Source organism: Haemorhous mexicanus, chromosome 2 (genome assembly GCF_027477595.1).
Source record: "Haemorhous mexicanus isolate bHaeMex1 chromosome 2, bHaeMex1.pri, whole genome shotgun sequence".
Classification (NCBI taxonomy): Eukaryota; Metazoa; Chordata; class Aves; order Passeriformes; family Fringillidae; genus Haemorhous; species Haemorhous mexicanus.
The window spans coordinates 90793883-90816418 of record NC_082342.1 but is presented as its reverse complement, the minus strand read 5'-3'; positions in this window follow the sequence as shown (position 1 = coordinate 90816418).

Sequence of the window (22536 nt, the reverse complement as noted above, 5' to 3'; positions counted from 1 at the left end):
CCTGAGGATGAGCAGCAGCAGAAGGAATCTTTCCTCTGCTTTTTGTTTCAGGTTTCATACACATGCTCATTCTCTGCCACAATCACTTTGGTCTTCACTGGGTTAAGTTTTTAGCTCAAGCTGCCCATCTCAACTGGACTTCAGTAAACCTAGGAAAGCACATTATCAGTTTACAGGGAGAGGGGTGCAGAACCAGGTGATATGAGAGCACCTGATGCCAGTGAAGAGACTGAAGATGTCAGACTTTCTAAGTTTTTTGGTTTTCTGTTTATACTTTACCCTGCTGTTGTCTTCAGAGGAGTTTGAGGTGTAGATGATTGTGAAGACAAGGTTGTCTTTTCTGTCTCATTGATGTTCCTCATCTGTTCAAAAAGTTTTATACATTCTAAGCTGCTTAAAGTCTTTTGGCTTTACTTTTTTTTTCCCCCCCACTGAAATCCTTGTACCTATCTCTGACTCGAGAAGTCTTATGCAGACTGAGAACCTGATTGTGAAATGTCTGTGAATAAGTATTTCTACTGGTTAATATTCTGGCCTGATGCTGGAGAGCAAAATATTTCTGTCTGTATTAAAATGCTAACCATTCTAAGTACTGGTTCAAAGCTTATATTGATTATGGCAAAACCTCATCATCTTTCTGATCATTATCTGTGTAGTGGAACAGTCCCTCTATACAAAAATTAAAAATCAAAGAGCAGATCAGATGGATGGTGTTCTCAGTCATATTTCTTTCTGTCAGTGTGTGTCTAGGGACTGGAGGAAAGAGGCGTCTGAATTTTCCCAGCCTGTTCTTGTCTTGTTTTCCCTGCTGCTCTGCCTGGCTCTCCCCTCTGGCTGAGAATGGAGGATGAACTCTTGTGCAGAAATGGGGAAAATCTCAGAGCGAGTGCATGACCCTCAAAAAAATCAGCCTGTCCTTTATAGTAGAAAGAACTTCTAGCAAGTAATGTTCTATTCCCTTCTTTAAGGGAAAGGAATACTACTTGCAAATAACTGATTTTATATGTCATGGAATTTCAAGTCACTAAGCAAAAAGAAACACGAATAATGCATGAATAGAGTTGTCAAGGGAATCTTTTCATCTGGACTTTTGGAAAATGCTACCCATGAGTTGTGTATAAGCTTATGTTATGTTCACCTCTTCAAGCAGGGTGGCTGCATAATTCACCGTGCTACCTGGGGAGGATGCTGCATTAGAAGATCACGTGAGAGAAGTGAAGTAAAAATAGCACAACAATAAAAACCATGGAGTGGAACTGATGCTTGAAACAGCCATCCACATACACAAAGTAGTAGCAGTTGCATTTCAGAACCTCTGCTGCTCGTGAAGAGACAGAACATCTCTGAAAACATGCTGAAACAAGGAAGAGGGTGGTCATTTCTTAAATGCTGAGTATTGTGTATGTGTTACACCATCTCTTTCTGCTCACAAATCTTTGTTTGTAGGTTAGCTGTTTGGTCCACCCTGAGTTCCTGAACAGGCAGCAGAGAGAGAGTGACTTCTGGCTGGAATCTCCAAAAGTGGTGAAACATCCCTGTTTGTTCATGTAATGCCTGAGAGCAGCACAGTGGGCCTTACTGAAAATTTTAACACAGACCTGAAAGAAGTGGAATACGGCAGCTATGCCAAAATTGGTCCTATTTCTCTATTTCATATCTTTAGAAAAACCCAAAAAACATTTAGTTTTAGCCAAGTCACTAAGAAAAAAAATGAAATTAATGTATCTGTTCTTACAGTGTGCTTCAACGATAGCAAAACCACAGGAAAGCTGTCAATTAATTGAGTATGAGTTAGTATGTGTGAGTGCCAGGGGTCAAAGTAAGACCAGTTAGCAAAACACAGGGTATCTTTGTTCCTCTCTAGAGCATAGACACCCTCTCCAGTCTTCACTTGACACAGCAGCTTATGTCAGTTAATGAATCTCTCCTTGTCCCAGGGTGACTTTATCATGCTTGTATCCCAAATTGTGTGTTCTGTTTATGCTGGATGTTAAGTTCTGCACCTTTAAGAGTGGTTCCGGGAGCAAGCGGGGAGAAGAAGCGCGCAGGTTGTTTGCAGAAACTGCATTTGGCTCCCCTGCTTTCCTTCTCACAGACTGTGGTGTCTGCAGCACAGACAGTGGGAGAGAGCTCTCCTTTGCTCTTAGTCAGTTTTTTTTTTTTTCTAGTTAGCTGAGGCCAGAAGGTTTTTGGAACTGTTCAGCTATTGTTCAGTCTGGGAGCACCAGGATGATGGTCTGGGGGCCCCCTGGGCTGCACTGCGGCAGGGGCACCCAACCCAAACCCTGGAAAGAAAGACCTGAGCCCCAAAAAATTGAGTGAGCCAAGCTACAGCCCATGAAAAGGATTCTCTCTCTGAATTTACTGTCTCTTCAGAACAAGAAAAATTTCCATTATTTAATGTTATTAGGGTTTTTTTTTCTGTTTGTGAGTACTTTGCTTGTTAAATAAACAGTTTTGTCCATTTCTCTCAAAAAATGTTTATATCTCCCAAACCAATGAAGAAAATGACAGCTTAAGTTTTCTTTCTAGGGGAACCCCATTCAGATGTTTGCTCCCAATTTGCCCTAAACCAAGACACTCCTGAAGATCATTTTGCCCAGAGCTTGTCTCTGTTTTCCTCTGCTGGTTTCTAAGTGGGAGCATTATTCTCTCAAAGTCTGGATGTTTGGGAACTGAGCTGAACTGTGGGTCTGGTTTTAATTTTTGCACTCCTGCAAGCTCTGTCTCTTTTTGTCTCCCTGTGGCCGCATTTAGTCTCTTCCAGATTTTTCCTGTTTGCTGGTACAGTAGAACAGGACCTCTTGCTCCATAATCAGCCACTGCTGCATCTGTTCCAGCATCCTCTCTGGGACAGTGGAAAGTGCCAGGTTTGTCAGTGGAAGGTCTGAGAAATTCTAGAGCATGATAGTTAAATAGACTTTCCTTGGAGAGGAAAAAGTTTGCTCTTGCCCACCCTCAAAGATCACTTTATGTCCTGCAGCCTACACTGGAAGATAGCCTCCATTAAAATCAAATCACATTTTAACTTTTAACACTTGACATATTCTTTTTTTTTTTTTTCCCCCATGAAAATGTTCATTCCTTTTTAATCTGTAAAAATTAACTCCTGGTCTCAGTTGTCTCTGGTGGAGAGGAATAGCATCAGACAGTTGCTGTGGGAAAGGATTTTTCTTCATCCTTTGTCTTTCATTTTCAGCAGATGCCCTTCTGCTCCTTTATAATGGGAAATGATGAGCAGAACCCACTTTCTTTGGCACCATATATTAATTTTGAACACCTTTATCTTTTTCCTTCTCTGATGTGAACAGGTTTGATTTTATTATTCATCTAGAAGTTTTTCGTGCCTCTAATTGTTTTCATTTTCATTTCTAAACTAATTTCATGTCTCTTTTGTCATTTTCAAGTAGTCCAGTACTTATCATGATGTGCTCAGTTTGGGTAATAAAAAGTATTTTCAGTATTTCTTCTCTGTTCCATTCTTTTCCCTTCCTAACTGTTCCTCTTTTTAGCACTATGAGACATCTCTGACAAAATGCCAGTGACACCCAAGTGCTTTTCTTACTCTTCACAGTTAAATTTAGAAGCCAGAAGATGTAGTTTATATTCTTGCTCTCAAAAAGCCCCATCTTCTGTTTGAAAATGCTGCATTCATCTGTGATGGCATCTTGCTTTACTGGTATCTCACCCAAGTTCCTCTTTGATTTACTTAATTCTTTTTTTCTTTCTACCATCTTTACTCTCCCATTTCTTTGCTCATTTTTAAACTTTCTCAGCAAAAAATCTTTTGCGCTTGGCTGTCCAAGAGTGTTTTTTATCCACATTTTATTCCTCTCCATACTCAGAGCCAGAGTTTATAACAAGATAACGTGAGTAATCTTCTACATTTAGTATTGTACATATTTAAAATACTTTTAATCCAGGCCAGAACAAGGCATTACTATGGTTTATTAGCAGGTCTAAAAAAGCTTGGCTTGTCTATTCTGTACTTAGGGCAAAACCACTTCATCAACTAGGATAAATCACTCAAGTTCACTCAGAAGCACAGGTGCCCATCAGCTCATCAGTCAAACAGGCTGCAGAAGGCCATGGGACAGCAAAGAGTAATAATTAATGGCAAATTTGTGGGCTTTTTGTTTTTCTCCCTGAGACATACTGACCTACAGACAAGGAGAACAGTGTAGCTGGACACTTCATGATTACATCAGCTATCAGAGAGGCATATTGGCGGGTCAGAAAAGAAGATGACAAACTTTCTTTTAAAATAAAAATGCTTACTTGGGAATTGATAAATATTTTCTCATTACTGTATAATAGTAATGGTTCAAAAAATGCAATTACGTATTTTAAAAAATAATCTAAAAAACCTGCCCAGAAATGCCTGTTTCTTCTTTCTCAATTGCCATTTTCTGACTTGGGGACTGTTTCCAGGGCAACATAACAAACACTGAAGGAAGTACATGAGAGAATTGCCTCTTCTGTTTTAGGTGAGAGTTATGTCCCTCCATTATTGCTAAGGAAATGAGGAGTATTTTGCATTGAAAAGTACTTATCATGCATCTCTGCCTGAAGTACGCAGAGCCTGTGCAGTCTGTTTTGTACCTGATGTTTGCCAAGAGATGGAGCTGCAGAGTAAGGCACCTCCCAAGCCTGACCCTGTAAATCAGAAGAGATATAATAAAAAACCCTTGGCAGCAAAAACCTGTAGCCTCTCATACTGAAGCCTGTTACTCTTCCCCAAGTGGTGACGAGGCTTGTGTTGGGCACTTAGCCAACTCTGTTCAATCTATTCCAATTTATTTCATTGAGCCGGGGCTCAGAAAAGCCAAGAAACAAGCTATTATTAATCTTGCTGGATATCCTGGCCCCTGCTCAGATAATGTTATAGAAAATGCTCAGCAGCCCCACAGCTGAGCAGTAACAGGATGAAAACAGCTCAGCTGCTCTTTTGGACTTGCCTTAAAACCTCTGTTCCCTGCAAACACTCCAGTGAGATCTTGGTTGTGCTGTACTGTTGTTGCTCAGCCGATAATTTTCTGGGGCTACCTTCACAATTGAGGCATTATGCAAAACATGTTTCAGTTTCTAGGCACCTGCAGTGTGAGACAGAAGACAGCAAAAGGATTCCCAAACTGCCAGAGAGCTGAGTTTGTCAATCTACGAAGTGTCCCCCCCATATGGATTTACAGGCTTAGCTCTGGAAAGCTGTAAACCTGTGTTAGTACTGAGCAAAGCCAAGTATTTTTGGAGCAGAGCTCGGGTTCAACGCTGGGTTAATGCAGTGATCTGGCATGACTGAGCCAGCTGCCATCCACACCATGCTCCTGTCCTTCCTGTCCCAGCACTCTGGCCTGTAGAACAAGACCAGGTTTGTTTGTACCTGCCCATAATATCCCAGGATTGCCTGGAGCTACTTCAGGATTAGGTACAGCATGGAGAGTCTTCTGAGCTAATCAGGCTCCCACCCCTCTGCAAGCCCCAGGGGATCCTCAGAGTAGACATTCCTGCAAACCAAGTCACTCCAGTTTCTGGGTCTCCCCAACATCTGCCACATCATTTCTCACAGGAAAAAAAAAAGAGCTGTGAAAGGGCAAGAGTTGACTTACCCAAGTACCCTCTTGTACCCATGAGCAGTCAGGGCATTTCTTTGTTTTCAAGTCTGTGTTCTGCTTCATTTGCTTAATTCAAAATCCTCGTGCCTGCTGATTCTTTTGGTGAGAACCAGCAGATTAACATGGGATAAATTCTGCCTCTGTTGTGCTCCCAGGTGAGGGAGGAAGGAAGAGAGGGAGGTGAGTGAAGTCAGTCTACCTCTGCCTGTGGATTGCAGTGCAAACTTTGGGGCTGTGCCAAGTTTTGAGCCCTTCTTCTGATGAAGATTTCATAGATTTCATCCTTTGTGTTGTGCAAATAAGACAGAGACTCAAAACAAAATCAATTGTATATTAGCTAAACATGTTTTAAACATGTAGCTAATTGTATATTTGCTAAACATGTTTTTTCATGGGGAAAGGCTGCCCTGGGTTATAAGCATAACTCCAGCAGGAAAATCATGGCTGGGAACACTGATCAGACTGAGTGGTTCAAATACCTTTTGGGATAAGGATTCGGCAGCCTGTGTCTAGTTGGTGTTTCCCTTTGGGTGTCCAAGACAGCTCTTAGCTTGCTATTTTCTGTTCTTTTCCCTAATTTTGGGCTATGATTGGCCCCAGCTGTGAGATACTCAGGAAATTTTGCATGGTATCTCCAAGGTTACTTTGGAGTTTTAAACTGCACAGAGTTGGTGAATATTTTCTAATCTGATTTCCCAGGGAAAAGTCTGTTTGTCAATCAGTCTGTTGTTTTATAGTAGGGAAGGGGAGAAAATGCAAAAATAGTACAGGAGATAAATGGACTATTGGTCATACTTTGAAGTGAGGGATGTCTGGTCAAAATACGTGTACGTTTCAGGCACGTGTAGATCCAAGAGAGCATAACACACACTGTGCCTTGCTGAAGAGACAAAAGAGAGAAGATTTTGAGTTGTGGAAAAGAAAAAATCTACCTGACTTTAGATGCTAAATTTTTCAAATACCTGTGGGGTTTTAATGTGGTAAATAAATTATGGGAGGTTTTAAAACCAAAGTAATCCCTTTAGACTTAGGGTCTTCTGATACAATGACTTCCAGGTCCATACACTTCACAGGAGCAGTGTTGGAGAGATGCCAGTATATTTATGTACATATATCAGCTGGTTACAATACAGCTTGTTGGGAGCTTTTGCTCTGAAAGACCGGAGGCAATTTGATCCTGTCTCCTGTGCATATTTATCTTGTTTTCAGGGAGTAGTTTCATGCACTGGAGAGCAGACAAACCACATGCATGGAGCTGAGTTGTGTTTGAAAAAAGCAATTGAGAGCAATATTTTTGCACTGCACAGGTAGTTGATATTTTAAATTATGTAATTGCATGCACATGCTTTGTTTATTAAAGATAAAGCATCTCTTTTAAAGTGCTATAATTAAATAACCACCTCTTGTTGGAGCAGCTCTATTTTCTACATTGTAAAACCACATTCCTCCAGCACAGAATTTGTGCCAGCATTCATTTGCCCTCTGAGGCCATGAGGATATTGCTCTGCTCTGCCTTAGCCAGGAGCTGGTTTTGTCTGGTGCTCACAACTTGCCAGCTTTTAACAAAAGATGCAGACCTTGATTCTTACTTCTGGAGTTAATTCTTGAGACCAGACAAAACCTTTAAACACTATTTAAACAATAGCTTTTTTCAGTCTCTAGCTGAAGTTCTATGATGCTAGATACTTTAAGAGTGTGTCAGGTAAAGCAGACATCTCTTGGACATTCGAGTTTTACTCCTCTGGTAAGCCATAATGTAGTAGTGACTCAGACTTTAGGACTTTTAAAAGTCATGGGATACCAAGGACTATTTGAGCCTTTGCTTCTTCCTGTGCTTACCTGTTTGTAGAAAAATGATTCAGTGTCAGTTATAGTGGCATCATATTGGGATGGGTACACACCACATTATTTTAAAACTAACATGTATGTGTATTGTTGGCTGATATCATACATAAGATTGAAGAGTGGGAGAAGGAAAACATCACATTTGGGCTTTTTAGATGAAAATACTGATGGAGGAGCTTGGAGTAACTGGACAACAGATGGCATTGGTCCATGTGCTTCCCTTTAGCTAGATAGGTGTTTGGTTTGACTTTTGGGGCATTCTTTTGGGTCAACATGAATAACATTTTCTAGGGTGATGTTTAAGAGTAGTTTGGCTTTTGAAAGGCTTGGGATGAATGTAACAGTTTTGGAAAATTTGTGTCCAGCTTCATTATTCTCACGTGTTGGAATGAGCAACTTCAAAGACCAGCAGGAATTGTTTTTTTCTCAGATCTTTTTCTCACCCTCAGTGCTATTTGGTTCCAGACTTTTCATAATATATGGGTCCCACAGAGTTCTCTTTATTTATGAGGGTGGGTGGGCTGTGCAACATATCTCCCAGTGTTACCAGTGCCAGGTAGTGGAAAAGAGAGGTAAAGCCCTTTCACTTTTGGAGCTGTCAGTCCTGGTGCTTTTCACAAGTAGCACGTTCAACCTTTTCTTTGCTGGTGGCTCAAGCTGTTCCCTCTGAGCCTCCTTCACTGTACTGATACAGGAACAGGCTGGCAGATTTTACATCTAGAGCAGTGTCACAGCACTTTGTCTGAACAATTTAAGGTGGTCAGTTCAGGTTATCTGGAAAACTTTCTGTTCTGCTTCCCTTACCTCCCTGGACCTTCAAATTCAAATCTATTTTTCTTCCCTCAGAGATGTCAGATTATTTCCTTTCTTGTTGCATTCCCTTCTGGAGCCCTCTCTCCACTGGAACATACAGTTCTGTGGAGAGGTATAGGCAATGCCTGGCTATTTTTGATATATACTTTAGCAATGCCAAGTGCTTGAAATTCCTGGACTATTAAACTGATGGAAAGCATAGTTCCAGAGGAAATCTGCTTAGTTTCCCACCAGCTCACAAGCTCAGACTTCTGGCCAATGGTCCAGAGGCAGCCCTGCCTTTCTGACAGCTTTTGATTTGTATATTTTATAAAGTCAAAAAGTGTGTCTGAGGCTCCCTGGCAGGAATTGGATCAGGGCACTCTGCAGGTTGTGACCATTAACTGGGCGTTTGAGCTACATCTGTGGTTCATGAGGGTAGGGCAGGTGTTTGAGTACTGCTCTGTGGTTTCCCACACTGCTTGGCTGGGTTATCCTGGCTGCTGCCATGGGTTTTGAGTACTGATTACCAGCTGCAGATACTGGGCACCATGAAGAGAACAGCATACACCAAAGACCCTTCCTGCCAAGCACTCTGAACACGGTCAACCTAATTTTGGGAGAACAGGAGTTTGCCACACTCAGGGGAGAGCTGAGTTCTGCCTTTTGTCCTCAGTGTCAGGGCACAGCCCTGTCCAGACAAACCAGTGGGTGACTGCTGGGAGATGAATTGTGCCCTGGCTACTCCAGGGCAGGATGCTCCCCCAGCAGTTTGAAGGGCTGTGCAAAACAATCCTCTTCAGATGGCTTGAAGCTGGCTACCTTTAGGGCAGGCTGGAGCCAGCCCGTGGCACAGCTGGGCATCATGTGCTGCCCTCTGCCTCTGTGACTTGTTGCTGCTGCTATTGCTGACATTGGTATTGTGATGAGGATGATGGAGTGTGACTTTCTGGGCTTCCTACCTTCAAAGTGATTTGAAGGCTCTTCTCTAACCTACCACAGCAACACTGTAATGTCAGGAATTTGGAGGTGCAAGATTCATGCCTTGAGCTGGGGCATAAAAGCCTCCAGGAGAACATAGAGGTGAAGGATGGGCTGGGGTCATGCTGGGTGGGGGTGATGGGCAGACAAATGCAAAGTTGGTGTCACCACTGCCCAGTGGCACCTGCTCCTGGAGCCTGCTGTCACCCAAAGCTGAGGGCAAAAGCCACTTATCCAGAGCAGAAGGTGATCAAAGGCCAGTGCTTAACAAGGAACTTTGTGTTATTTGAGAACAGACATACCATAATAGTTTGAATAACAGTAATTATGAAGCCCCAGCTGTGCAATTTCTTATGGGCTGCCACCCAGGGGCACATCACTGTGGTGTCTGTCCCCAGCACTTGTCCCAGTTGTGCTGGAGATTCCCTCAAAGACTGACAGCTGCCCTGACACGCCTTTCAGTGGCTCCTCAGGAGTGATGGGGCTGTGAGTATCAGTAACCAGGGACAGCAGAAAGCAGATGTTTCCCAGTTTCCTCCCCTAGACTGAAGGGTGTTGTGTCTCTGAGTATTTTCTCTTCCTGCAGGATGTCAAAAATGGCATTTGTGAAAGCTCAGTGAGTCCTTCTAATTCACTGTGCAGGAAACATGTGAAAATTCCTTTTCCCCAAAAGAACCGAATGGTTTTCAAATAATTTGACAATATAAAGAAATTATTTGTTTTACTTTAAGGGATTAAGAAAAAAAGTTTGGGAATATAACAGAGTCATCTGGGTTCAGTGAAGCAAAACTTCAGAGATGTTATTTTAGGATGACTAGTTTTACAGTCCTGGTGGAATTTCTCCTTTTAATTAAAACCAAGGAGTTTTCAGAACATGTTACATGCATCTTGAATAAGAACTATTTTGGGAGCTTGCAAAACTAAATCTGAAGTAGTTCTCCTTGAGCTTCAATAACTGATCCATTCAAAAGAGGGGTAAATCTTTCCACTGTGAATCTTAAGTACAACAACCTTGCAAATCTTCTTTTAATTGATGGCAAAGACAGTTCTTGTGTTTTACACATCAGTACTTTCCAGTTGGTGCCATGCTGAATGACTAGGCCTTAAGGTGAACAAGGAATTCAGGCCTGAAAATGCTGCACTGCTTCCTAGGATATTGTTATCATTCTGATATAATTATAATTTAGAATAAAAAAGCATGGGTAGAACAAGTGCTTCTTCCTTGCCATTGTGATCCCACATATATCCTCTGTTTTATACTTGTGCTAACACATCCTCTGAGCATAGAGGGAGTTAGCAACATGTGCTTTTGTGAGTCACACTCCTGATGTTTCTACTTGAGCCAAACCCATGAACTATGTCATGGCTAGCTTCATTTCCACATTTGAAGAACTGAAGCTCATGGGAGCCAATTATGAATTACATTGCTGAAGGTCCTAGTACTCTTTGCTGCTTAAGTGATACACTTGTTCTTCTGGATTGTCTAAAAAAGGATGAAAATGTGTTTTTAAAACATGTTGAATATGTTAGCTAAGAAGTTTAAATGTTTTGACCAGGCAGGAATACCTGGACCTAGTGTCAGGTTAATTGGTTGGCTTGGAGGCTGGTGTTAAAAATACTTCCTCAAGAAAAGATCAGGCTCTAAGTATTGTAATGCCAATATATTTTTTGAACATCTTAGAAGTTTTTCTTGGTTTTTAAAGAGACAATAACTTCTTTTGTGATTCATAAAAATAATATTTCTTGAAAGACCCAGTAAAGCCACCCACACTGTCATTAAAAGAGACATATTAGTTGCATTAGTTGCAAAACTGATACAAGGTCATGGAGCTTGCAATGAGTTATGTATCCAAACAGGAATAGACATATCAAGGTAACTCCTGTTATGGAACTCCAGGGTGAAAAAGGGAATGACAGGTGACATATTTTTGTTATATTTTACTCAAAGGTGGGTTTTATTTTTCGACTGTCAGTACATGGTTAACAGTTTTTAAAAGGGTTTATCCCAGAATCAGCTGTAGTCAAAGAAATAGGAATTGCTTTACTGAAGGTGAAAACTACCAAAAAGCACAATATAATGAATAGACTGAATTTTCCATCTGTCCCATTGAAAGTGCACTTGAATTATAATCCTCCTGCATTTTGATTTTTTCAGATTTTTTTAGAAGTAATCACTGACTGCTAACAAGTGGCAAGCTCTTACTGTGTATATTTCTAGTTATTGTAAGTTTATATTTCATTACTTGTGTGTGAAAAACATAACAACATCCTTGAGGAATGCTTGCTGTTTGTTTCTCACTCCTTTCCCAGCTGTGGTAAGAGGATGTATTAATCACATTCAGGTATGATACCTGCAGAGCTGAAAAGCCATGAGAACACACAGCGCATGTGGCTGTGCTTGGACACCTGAGTGGGAGAGGAGGAAGAGAGAGGCTAACAGCCCGTGTTGTTTCATGGCACACAGATAGCCCCAACTCACACTCACACATATGCTCTTGCCTTGAGCTTGGAGTCGTTTGCCCGTGCAGCTCCGTGCCACGCTGCATCACTCAGTAGGAAAGCTGTTGGAAAGCCCATAGGCTGTTAGCACAGGAATGCTTCTCCACCTAAGCACCATCTGCTCACCAGCGCTGGAAGTTGAACCCACCAGTTGAACTGTTGAGAGGCAGCTGAAACACGATGCAGAAACATGATCAGAGAGGACTGCTCCATGCTTTTGCCTCTTTCTGGTCCTCCGGTGAAACCATGCCATCCCCCTGGCCTAAGGAAAACAGGGGTCAGTCTTTTGTTGGTTGTTTTTATAAGAAATGTTTGGTCTTCTTTGAAGTTGCTATAGTTTAATGGAAATAAAAAGCATCTTGGGTGATGAAAGCAGAAGAGCTTCACTTTGAAGAAGAGAAGAAAGCTGGCCCAATCAGACAATTCCCTTATGAAGGGAGGCTGCAGAACAGAAGAGAGGGAGAAAATGAAATTGTTAGTGCAAAAGTCAGGCGTGATTTCCTGCCTTACCATTACTTACCTTGTTTCACTTCTTCCAGTGTCTCAGGCAGGCTTAACATTCCTAACAGCAGTTGTTGCAGTAGAAGTAAATCTCTGTAAGAGTTAATCTCATTTTCTAACCTCTCCTAGTGGGAAGGATTACACGCCTGAATTTGAAAAGACTGCAGTGCCAAGTGCAGTACACTGAGAGGCAGTGCTGAGGTAGATTGCAGAAGCACCATGCCTATGCTATGTCTGTGATGGCTGGGTTTGCCGGGAAGCTTTTTTTTTTTTTTTCTACTTAAAGTTTTTTTTTTGCATTATTTATTTTTTTGGTGATCTGGGAGAATGCAATGCCTTGGGAACAATGAAGGTGTCATGGCAGGACTCACGTTTAAGCCACTATTAGGGACAATACTCAAGGGACAAGGCATTCTCAGTGCAGTGAACTGTGATAGGGAGACTTGGAGTCTCATGAATTTAAAAGTTTTGAGCCTCATTTCAACCAGGCAGTCTCCTGAGTGCATGTTAACAGTAGGGTAGCTCTGAAATTGTGAGTAGAGAGCAAGCCTGTTACAACCCCAGCACATTTACTTCTAGCCCTACTTTCTGGACTTCAAACATACTGAAGCAGTACTGGAAGTTAGATGTAATTGGGATTCTGCAGATAGCACAGCTGCCTCACATAAATCCTTAGAGGTTTTTTCTTTCACAACATAGCCTGGAAAAGCTGTCCAGGGTGTCCTCTGCAGGAGCTGCTAATTAAGACAAAAGAGTGGAGAGACATTTAATCCCTGTTTCACACCATGTTTCAGAGGTGCAGCATTCTACCCTTCAACTTCACTTTCCTCATGATGTTGCTTTGGGTTTTCCTCTTGTCCCTGATCAGAGGAGGCTGTTTATTGCTTTTGTGTCTCTCTGGTCCTTTGCTGAAGTTACTTGTGCATTAAGAAGGAGTAAAGTCCTGCCATTTCTTACTCTCTGTTCACCAGCTTACAGTTCTCAGTCTTTATAAAGGTGAAAGAACCAAAGGAAATGGCAGAACATCTCTTGTTTCAGTGTAAGAAAGAGAGTTGACCCTGTCTAACTTCATGGGAAAAGCTTGGAAACATGAAGAAGGACTAAGCTATGTTGGCACAAAGAGAAGTAAGACTCCTCAGCCTATTTTTTGAACCTCACTCTTTTGGTGCTAACTCCAAGATTTTGACTGCTTTGCAGAAGTGCTGTTGCCAATATGCTAAATTTGAATGCACACCCAAACACATGCATATATGTGCAGCTCTTTGGGGCTCAGTTACTCAGCCTCCTTCTTGGTGCAGGTTTGTTTAGCAATCATTCTGCCTGCTTTAAGCACCAGCTTTTTCCTAGCAGATGCATGTTGATTGCTTCACAGCAAGAGAAGTCAGTCCTGCCAGTGCAGAAACACGTATTTTCTAGTGCTGCCTTAAGTGCTTTGTTCAGTTGTCTTTTGCTTGCGGGTTCCCATTAGATCTCCCCCTTATCAGTGCATGAGTCTGAAAGGGCTTCCTGACACCTGCTGTGTCATCCCCAGCTCTGTGGTCTAAATCAAGCAAGGCTGTGGCTCTGGCTGTCCCAGCTTTCCTTCTCAGTGCTGTGAGCTGTGTTGACTCTTCTGAGTAAACTGGTGATTCATATGAAAATGCTCAGCTATGTGGGAAGAGTCACAGAGCAGTAATATGAAAATGAAGGTTTCTTTTTCCAAAGAATCTTTTGCAAGATTTTACTTTTGAAAATAAATTTTTTTCCTTCTTCAGATCACAAACAGAAAGTCAGATGTGTTTATTATTTTTCCCTAGCTAAAAAATCATAGTTTTATGTGTAATTTCAGGTGAAAATCCCCCTGCCACATTAAGAAAATAGAAAAAGAGCTTTAAGACTGGCCCCTGTTTCAGTATTTCTTTCCTTCACAATCTCTCTCCTCCGGTGTCTCTCCCCTTCATCTCTCTGCCTTTCCCAAAGTTGGGGAGAGAGTCTCCCAATTTCTCCACTTGTTTCTCATCTGTCCTCTCCTGGCTCAGAACACTTCACCCCACCTTGTGGTGTTTTCCTCACTGCAGATGTTTCTCAGTTGCTTCTCTGAGGATATTTCTCACCTTTCTCGAGACATCTCCGTGTGTTTCTCTAGGTCAGGTTGTGATAAACAAAGCAAGAAAGTAGGTTATGTGATGATATCTTCAAGTCAGAAGGCATTTGAGCTGCAGTGGGCAGAGTCGTTCAGAGCTACCTTCCTCAGAAAACTCCTGTTTAAAATTTGTGCTTTGCCTGTATCCTCCACAAGGCCAGAGCCTCACAAGCAGCACCCTGTGGCAAGCAGCATGGGAAGGAGCTGGACACCAGCATGGAGACAGAGCATCATTCTGGATGGGCTTGTAGCCACACACCTCTCTCCTTAGGCACTTGGGGAATTAAAGGGGAAACTAGAAAACAGAGCTCTTGCAAAATCACCTAACCACCACCATAGTCAGAGGGCTGCTGACCCTAATAAAGGCCCTAGATGGTGCCTGAATCCTTCTTTTATGCATTTTAATGTCTTAATCTTTTTGAGAAATATATTTCTAGTGCCTCAAAGGAGTGGGAAAGCTCCCAGCTTGCTGCATGGCAGGCCCAGTGCTTCCCTCAGATTGTATTTTTCCTAATGCAAAGAATTTTTTTTTTTTTAATGGGTGGCAGAGTGTAATATTGTGTCATTTATACAGGACATCAGAGATGTGCTGCACTCTGGCTGAAAAAACACCCCAGTGCATGGAGTAACTCAGTCCTTGCTGTCAGTTTTTGCTGGCAATTCTGCTGTGCAATTTCACTTTTAGATAAGTCCTGCTGTAAATACAGTATAATATAACAAAAGGGGAAGCAGTGGGGGAGTCAGAGTAGCACAGGTGAGAGGGACATGAAGGACCACAATGCTCAGAGAGACTTGTGGATAGAAGCTCCTGCCACTCAGCCACTGTGTGCCATGACCCCATGCCCCACACACACGTGCAACTCCCAGCACTTGAAAAAGCAGTAAGAAAATAGATTCAATCCTAGTGAATTTTATCAACTGCTCCTTAATACAGTCAGGTAGATAATTGTTGCATAGGCTTAATTGTTCCTAATGAGCCCTGTGGGCAGTGGAAAAGCCCTGTCTGCCCCTGCTGGCAGAGGGAAGCAGGGGAAAAGGGATGCAGGAGGTACAGGGGATGGAGGTGTGCAGGGATGCTGGAGGCCCGAGAACACAGTCCACCTCCCGGGGATTTTTCCCAGCAGATGTCACTGTTCACCCACCAAATCAAAACACTCCCAGGCAGTAAAGGGCCTTTGGAAAAAGGCACCGCAGGCTATTACTTAAAAATGAAATACGCTGCCTCAGAGGAACATTTCCACTCGGGGATGAGAGGGAGAGCAGTTTATTTTTATAAAGATGGCATGGGATGGAAATTGGCTGTAAACCTGGAGGAGAGCTGTGCCTGCAGCAGCCCCTTGGCCTGGCACTGCCATACCTGGCACACAGCTTTAAGGTGGGCAACGTGGGGTGGATGGGAATCTCTGAGGGTGGAGGAGGAAAGCTCGAGCTGCTCTCACTAATGTTCCTGCACTGCAGGGTTTAGTAGGATTTAATCATGACTAACAATTTAGTGATTTAATCATGACATAATTTTGTGATATTTAATCATGACATAATTTTGTGATATTAAATCATGACTATCCCTACCCACGCTTTATTTATTCAATATGTAGGTCCTTATGATGTTATATAGACACAAAATTCATATTAATATTGGAAGAGCTGAACTATCTTTCCCTCAGTACATAAATTAGCCATGAGCAATTTGAAACTAGGCAATTTACACTAGAAGCAACTTACATTCTTATTCTCTTTTGAAGATTTTTTAGGGATACTCTTCAGGAGAGAGGCTCTAGGAGGGTTTTGTTTTCCATGCAGTATGACAGAGCTGTTCCTGGCATGCAAGCAAAGTATCACTGCAGAGATATGCAGATAGAGCGATAAGGAAGCTCAGACATCCGAGTGACAGACGAGCAGAAATGCTGCACTGCACACAGGAGACAAGAGAAGCTGGGATCTTGCTGGCCTAATGATGGGGCTGTAAATGGGATAATGGGCACGTTCAATGTGGGACATCAGGAATGCCCACAATGGTGTGGTTGCAAATCTCATCATCTTTGATTTTGCATTTTAAAGCAGGAGAGAGGGCGTGCATCAAGAGAAAAGCAATCATCTTACTGCTGGGACATCATTAGCCTGGAGCATGCTGACACTGATAGGGGCATGCAGCACAGAGCAGCAAAGGGCAAAACTGTGTGCTACACACTGCTTATCTCAGGGCCCCTGTGTGCAGAGCACTCCTGGTGCTACAAAATCCCTGGAAGAAGTGCTTCTCCACCTGAAAATGTGTTCATTTTTTTCCATTTCAAAATCCTGAATTTTCCTGCCAGCCTAAGCTCCCTTGTCTGCTCACCCCACTGACACACTTGTGCTTTCATAAGCACAGCAGGCTCCAGTCAGGAAGAAATTTCGACTCTTTTCCCCATTGTCTTACACAAAATCTGATGGAACCCTCCTCTCATCTGAATTTCCAAACTGAATTATTCATCATCATTTAAACTTGTGCCAGCATTGTCTTTTGAGGTGAGGAGCTCCTCTGCCCCCCAGCAGGCATTTCTAGGAAAGCAATTGCACCCCCCTCTGTCTCTCCTCCACAGGATAAACAAGCCAGGCTCTCTGGGTCTCTGCTTGTTGGACTGGCTGCACAGTACTGGCCCTCCTAGCAGGCTCACCTGGGGGCATTTAATGTTCCTGTTTGTGAGGGGGGTGAGCAGAAGTGAACTGTTGTGCTGTGTGAGCCCCACTTGTGCCCTGTACATTTGTGTTACCAGGCATTTTTCATTTCTTTAAAGAGCTCATGATGGAAAAGTTTGAGCTGTCAGTGATGTCTGAAAGCAAGTGTCTGTATTCAGACTGAAAGCTATTGCTAAAGCACTCCCTGAGACTGCTCCAAATGTGATTTCCTTGAGGAACCTCACCAGTGATTTCTTGTTAGTTCAAGGATTCTCCATATGGGGCTGATTCAGTCTCATCTCCAAACAGTTCTTTATGTGCTTGGCATGTCCTGACAGTAAACTCGATTTCCAGCATTATGAAACAGCAGTGGAGGTGACTCTGTGTGGAAGATGAGATATGTAAAACATGCCATGGGTGGGCTCGACCATCGCTGCTCTTTTCACTGTTCATGAAGCCTCAAGAGAAAAACAATTGGTGTAAGCAAAAGGGTCATTGAGTACCCAAACCCTGTAATGATGTGTTCACTCTTCGGGCTGGGTTCCTGACATGGTCTCTGACCTTCCCTCTAACTCATGAGGGGTTTCCATCAACTTTGGCAGGATTGGGAAGTGTTTGTTAGAGAAAATATTGGAGGCAGGTCATTCTGGGGTCAGGGAGGACATGCCTGTGAGATACTGATGAAAAAGAAGCCAAAGCAGGGCAGGAGTCTCTGCAATGTGGCAGAAGAAGGAGCAGATTATGCCTCAGGTGCTTTTGGGGCCCAGGGTGACTCCCCTCCTGCATGTGCCTGTCTGGATTGAGGGACCAGCTGTGTCCAGGAGTGAGGAGCCCAAGTCAGCTGCCTGGGGGAACCACTTCAAAGCTCCTTTTCTCAGACAGTGGGTGAGTATTTTGCTAAGGCTGTAGAGTGATAAGGCACTCCCTCATCAGCTGAGTCTTACCCTGCCTGAAATCAGATTGCCTCACTTGCCGGCTCTCGGCTCAGCCAAGAACCATTATAAATTGGCCCTCATGAAATGCAAAATGCTTGTCTGGCAGAGTTAGAGAAGACATATTCCATTCCTTGGGTTTTGCTGTGACTGAATAACACTGCAGTGAATGGATAAGACCCTGGAGAGCACCTTGTTTGGGAGAGGAATTTATCAGTGTCGGAGGTGTAAATTAAATGCAGTGCAGACCTGGAGCTGGTGAAGCTCAGTGTCTGCACATCATGCTGGTGCAGTGTGTGCTCCTCTGACAGCACCAGGAAGAGTTTGGCTCACCCAAAATAGAGCATTGCAAACATGGGCATGAGCAGAGTGGGTCTAAATAGCATCAGACTAAAGACATAGTATGGGCCTCAGTTCTAGAGCTCAGCAGTTTGTAGTTAGATGTGTGCATATGGACTCCCAGCCATAAACCAGGTATCCAAATCTTCTGCTCAGTCCAAGGACTTGATTCAGGCCTCTCAGCACAGGTAGTGGGACCAGTGGGAAGCCCAGGTCCTTCTGGAGTGGCAGCAGAACACATCTCAAGTGGTCCTGGCTGGCAGTGGCCCTAGCCTCTAACTCATATTTAGGCATCTGGGTGGAAGAATCTCACTCACAGTGTAATCAAAATACAATGAAAAAAGGCCACTGCTGCATCTTAAAATAACCACTTTTTAGATACCAACTCAATTAAAGCAAGTGGTGGTGGGCTGACTCGCTGCAGGCTGTGGGTTAAGCTGGAAACAGTTCTGTCAGCACATGCCTGAGGCTCCTGTGCATCCTGAGGATGACCCCAGGAAAAGGTTTTGGGACTAGCAAACTGTGTAAAAAATCTATATAAGCTCTTCTTGATGGAAAGTTTGTGCTTTGCTAAATTATACTATTTCATGAAAAATGCCACCTCCTCGCAGTAAGATGCAGATTTTTGTTGTCAAAAGGTAGGTTATAGAAAATGAGCACAGAGCCAGGGTACAAGGATTTCTTCATGTGGGATGCTGGGTTGTCTTGTGGGATGGATCATCTTAACTAGCTGCTCACACCATAGCAGCAGCAGGAAAATGAAGCTCCTGAATCAGTGCTGTTGTGAAACACAGCAATACTCCCAGCCAAACTTTCAGAGGAAAGCTTATATTTTGTCTGAAAGTTGGTAATTTCCATGGAAATATCCATAAAATCTCTTCAATTACTTACATTTTAGTTGTGAAAATAGTTTGCTTTCTGACCAGCCCTAGGGAGAGCCATCCTGAGAGAGGCAAGGACTCCAGCTCAGGGGTGTTCAGTAAGGCAGAAGGTAGAAACAGCAGTGTGTTTCAGATGGCAGCAGTCATCAACATCCAACTTGGAGTTACAGGAGGAGTTTATGAACACCAGCAGAAGGGGAAGCCCAGAGATTGCCTTCACAGGGCAGGCAAGAGAGCATCTTTTAATAAGTGGCTCTAAGCAGAGCTAAAACATACTAATGATGGGAGAAACGCCTTTGAGAGAGAGGCTTGGAAATGTGAATTACATGCTTCACAAATCAAGGCAAAGCTACCAGGTGAAACAAAAACCAGCTGCACCCCTCCTGCTATTTCTCTGTACACTCATTAATAGGAGTTATCTCCTGTTTTTTACCACCCTTCTTGATGAAATATCTCTGAAGCACAGCAGAGACTGCTACTGCCTTGGTCCAGAGGAAATTGGCCAAAGTGTTCAGAAGCTGCTAAGTAAAAAAGGGACATACAGAAGAGCCCTCTGATCACATTAGGCTTGTTTCCTTTAATGCACAGGCTAATAGCAAACCTGTAATGTACACATGAATTGGTGGCCCTGCTGAGCCTCCCGCTGGCCTTGGATGGACCACAACTTGAGTGGTCAATGCTAAGAAGTCAAACAAGGGCACAGCTTCACAAGGTGATAGTTTAAAAGTCTCTTTTACAAAGAATGTAGAGAGGCAGAGAAAGGTCAAGCATTGTTCATGAGCAGACTGAGGGAGTTAATCTCTCTTGTTCTCCTGCTGTGACCATGGCATCACAGTACAAGAAGTATTTTTGGTGTGTGTTACTGAGTTTCACAAACATGTGAATCCATAACTGGACCAAAAGAATCAGTTAGAGAAGCTAACCAAAAATACTTTAAAATGCACAGGGTTGTTACTAAAAATTTGCTTTTTAAAATTTTCAAAGTGACACAAAAGTCTTGCCCAGCACTTAACACCTGCAGATAGTAACAGCTGCATAATCTCAGTAATTATGCAAACAACGTTCTCTAAGCTCAATTTAACTTCCCCCATCCTTTCCCTCAGCTAGAAACTTGGTGCTAATAAAAAGGCCTATCTGTGTTTATTTAAAGAAAAGGGAGATGTTGGCAACATCATTTCAACCAAATGAAGAAAACAGAACTGAAGGCAGAGCTCTACTGCCTTATAGCCTTCCTTGATGCTGTTAAATGACTGTGCAGTAAAAATCTGGATTGATTTACTGAAAATGTGGGTTTCATTAATTTTCCTATCCAGGGGAATCCACGATAATATACAGTTCTTCACCACTCCATGTGAAGAATTTGATTTTGAAACATAAAACCTGGTAAATTCAATGCATGGCAGTAGAAACAGTGGGAGTATGACCCTTTCACAAGTGCAACAAATTTGCCTGGAATGCACCTTCTTCCACAGTGTGGGGAAAACCCTGCCTTTCCTTCTAGGCTCTAGAGCATTATATATGTATCAAGATGCATCTCAGATAAGAATATTTAGGGCAGAAAACCTAGGCTTAGTCTAATGCTTATGGGACCATTGAACCAAAAGGCTAGGCTGTTCTAGTAACTCCTCTTCAATAAGAGGGTTACTGATGGTCCTGCATGTGAGAAGCATCTTCCTTCATGGGGGAAGTACCAAACCTGAGAACAAACTTTAAGGTAGAAAAAATTAGTTTTTCAAATTAGTTTCTTAACATCCTAAATAGTCCATATGGCAAAGATGTTTATGAAATTACTTCTGCAGCTTGGATAAATCCCAGCAGAACTCTGTGATGTGTAAGAAACTGTAAATATTGCACATGATCCAAAAAATCTGCCCTGCATCTCTCTAGAGAACAGAAATTTCTGTCTTCCTTGCTAGGTTTTGACTGCACACTGACTGTGAGCACTCCTCCTGCAGTCACATGTGCAGATGGAGGGATGGTAGGAAAACGTGGATTGTGTCTTCCTCTCCCAACAGTCCCGTGCCCTGGGAGGAGCTGTGTCAGATAGGGCCTGCAGAGGGGAGCCTCTCCAGCATTTAACACCAGCAACAGAAAGGGAAGGGAGGTTTGAGATGGTGGCCTTTGGGCACCTTGTCCCTGGGCTGTCACATCACAGTTTGCAGCACCTGCAAAAAAAGCACAGCTCATCCTGAAGGGTTGTGTGTGTGGAGTGCTTTCTGCTTTTTACTGCTAGGAGGGGAAATTCCACATTAGGTAATTCTCACCCTGCACACCCAAAAATAATGTAGGTACTACTCAATGAGAGTGGCAAATTACAGCTTCTTGTTATTTGTGTCCACAGCTTGAGCCCGATGCTTTCCAGCCAGAATATCCCCAGCTTGGTTTTTATTGGCTTTTGGGGTTTTTTTTTTTGTTCACACAAGGGTAAGATTTCTCCTTTGCTTAGGACAGACTCTAAGCTTTCTGAATGGGTCTGCCTGATCCCATCCCTCCAACCCACTTTGTGCTTTGTCCTCCAGACTCTTTTACAATTGAGCAGAGTGAATGTTGCTACACACTGTGGGCCAGATTCTGCCATTCTTCTCAGCTGGACATGGTAATAACTCAAGTTCTGATGACAGGGTGCTGCCTTGGAAATACAAGATCATAATGTGGGCTTCCAATATTTGTTGCTTCTTATTTAGAGCTCTTATTAAAAAAAAAAAAAAACCCAAACAAACCAAACCAAAACCAAACCAAAAAAACCAAACAAAAACCCAAACACTCAGAGGTCCTTGTTGTCAAGCACTCTATAAATCTATGTGATGATATTTTCATTTACTTTTTATTTACTAGTTTAAAGTGCCACCTTCTGTGACTTATGTCTTGCAGTGTTCACCAGCAGCCTTTAAATATATCATAGCAATGATTTATCAACAATTTTCAACAATTCCCTATTGGAAGTGAGGTTTTGTGTGAAAAATTAGGAATTACAGCACGCTCTCTCACATCAGGCAATAGCTTTTGACTAATAAATTTTGCACCCAGACATTTACCACTTCTTTAGTTTGCAAATGATGATCATGATTCTTAATGGTGCAGTGTTAATAATAATTAGAAAAAAAAGAAAAGGAGATGGCTTTCCAGAATATGACTGAATAGGGCTGAGTGCTTTGTTCCAGTATCCAGGACTTTGTCAGCTATTACCAGGCAGTGAATGAATATTTATTCAGCTTTGAGAGGACCACAAAAGATACATGATTAGGATGAATTTTAATTATTAACTTCCAGTGTGTGAATATTGTACCAATGGATTGTGCCCTCGGTGCAGTGCCCTCAATTTGAGAGACTGCTTTGCCTCTGCCCATCCACGTGTAATTTCTTTGCTCCACACAGAG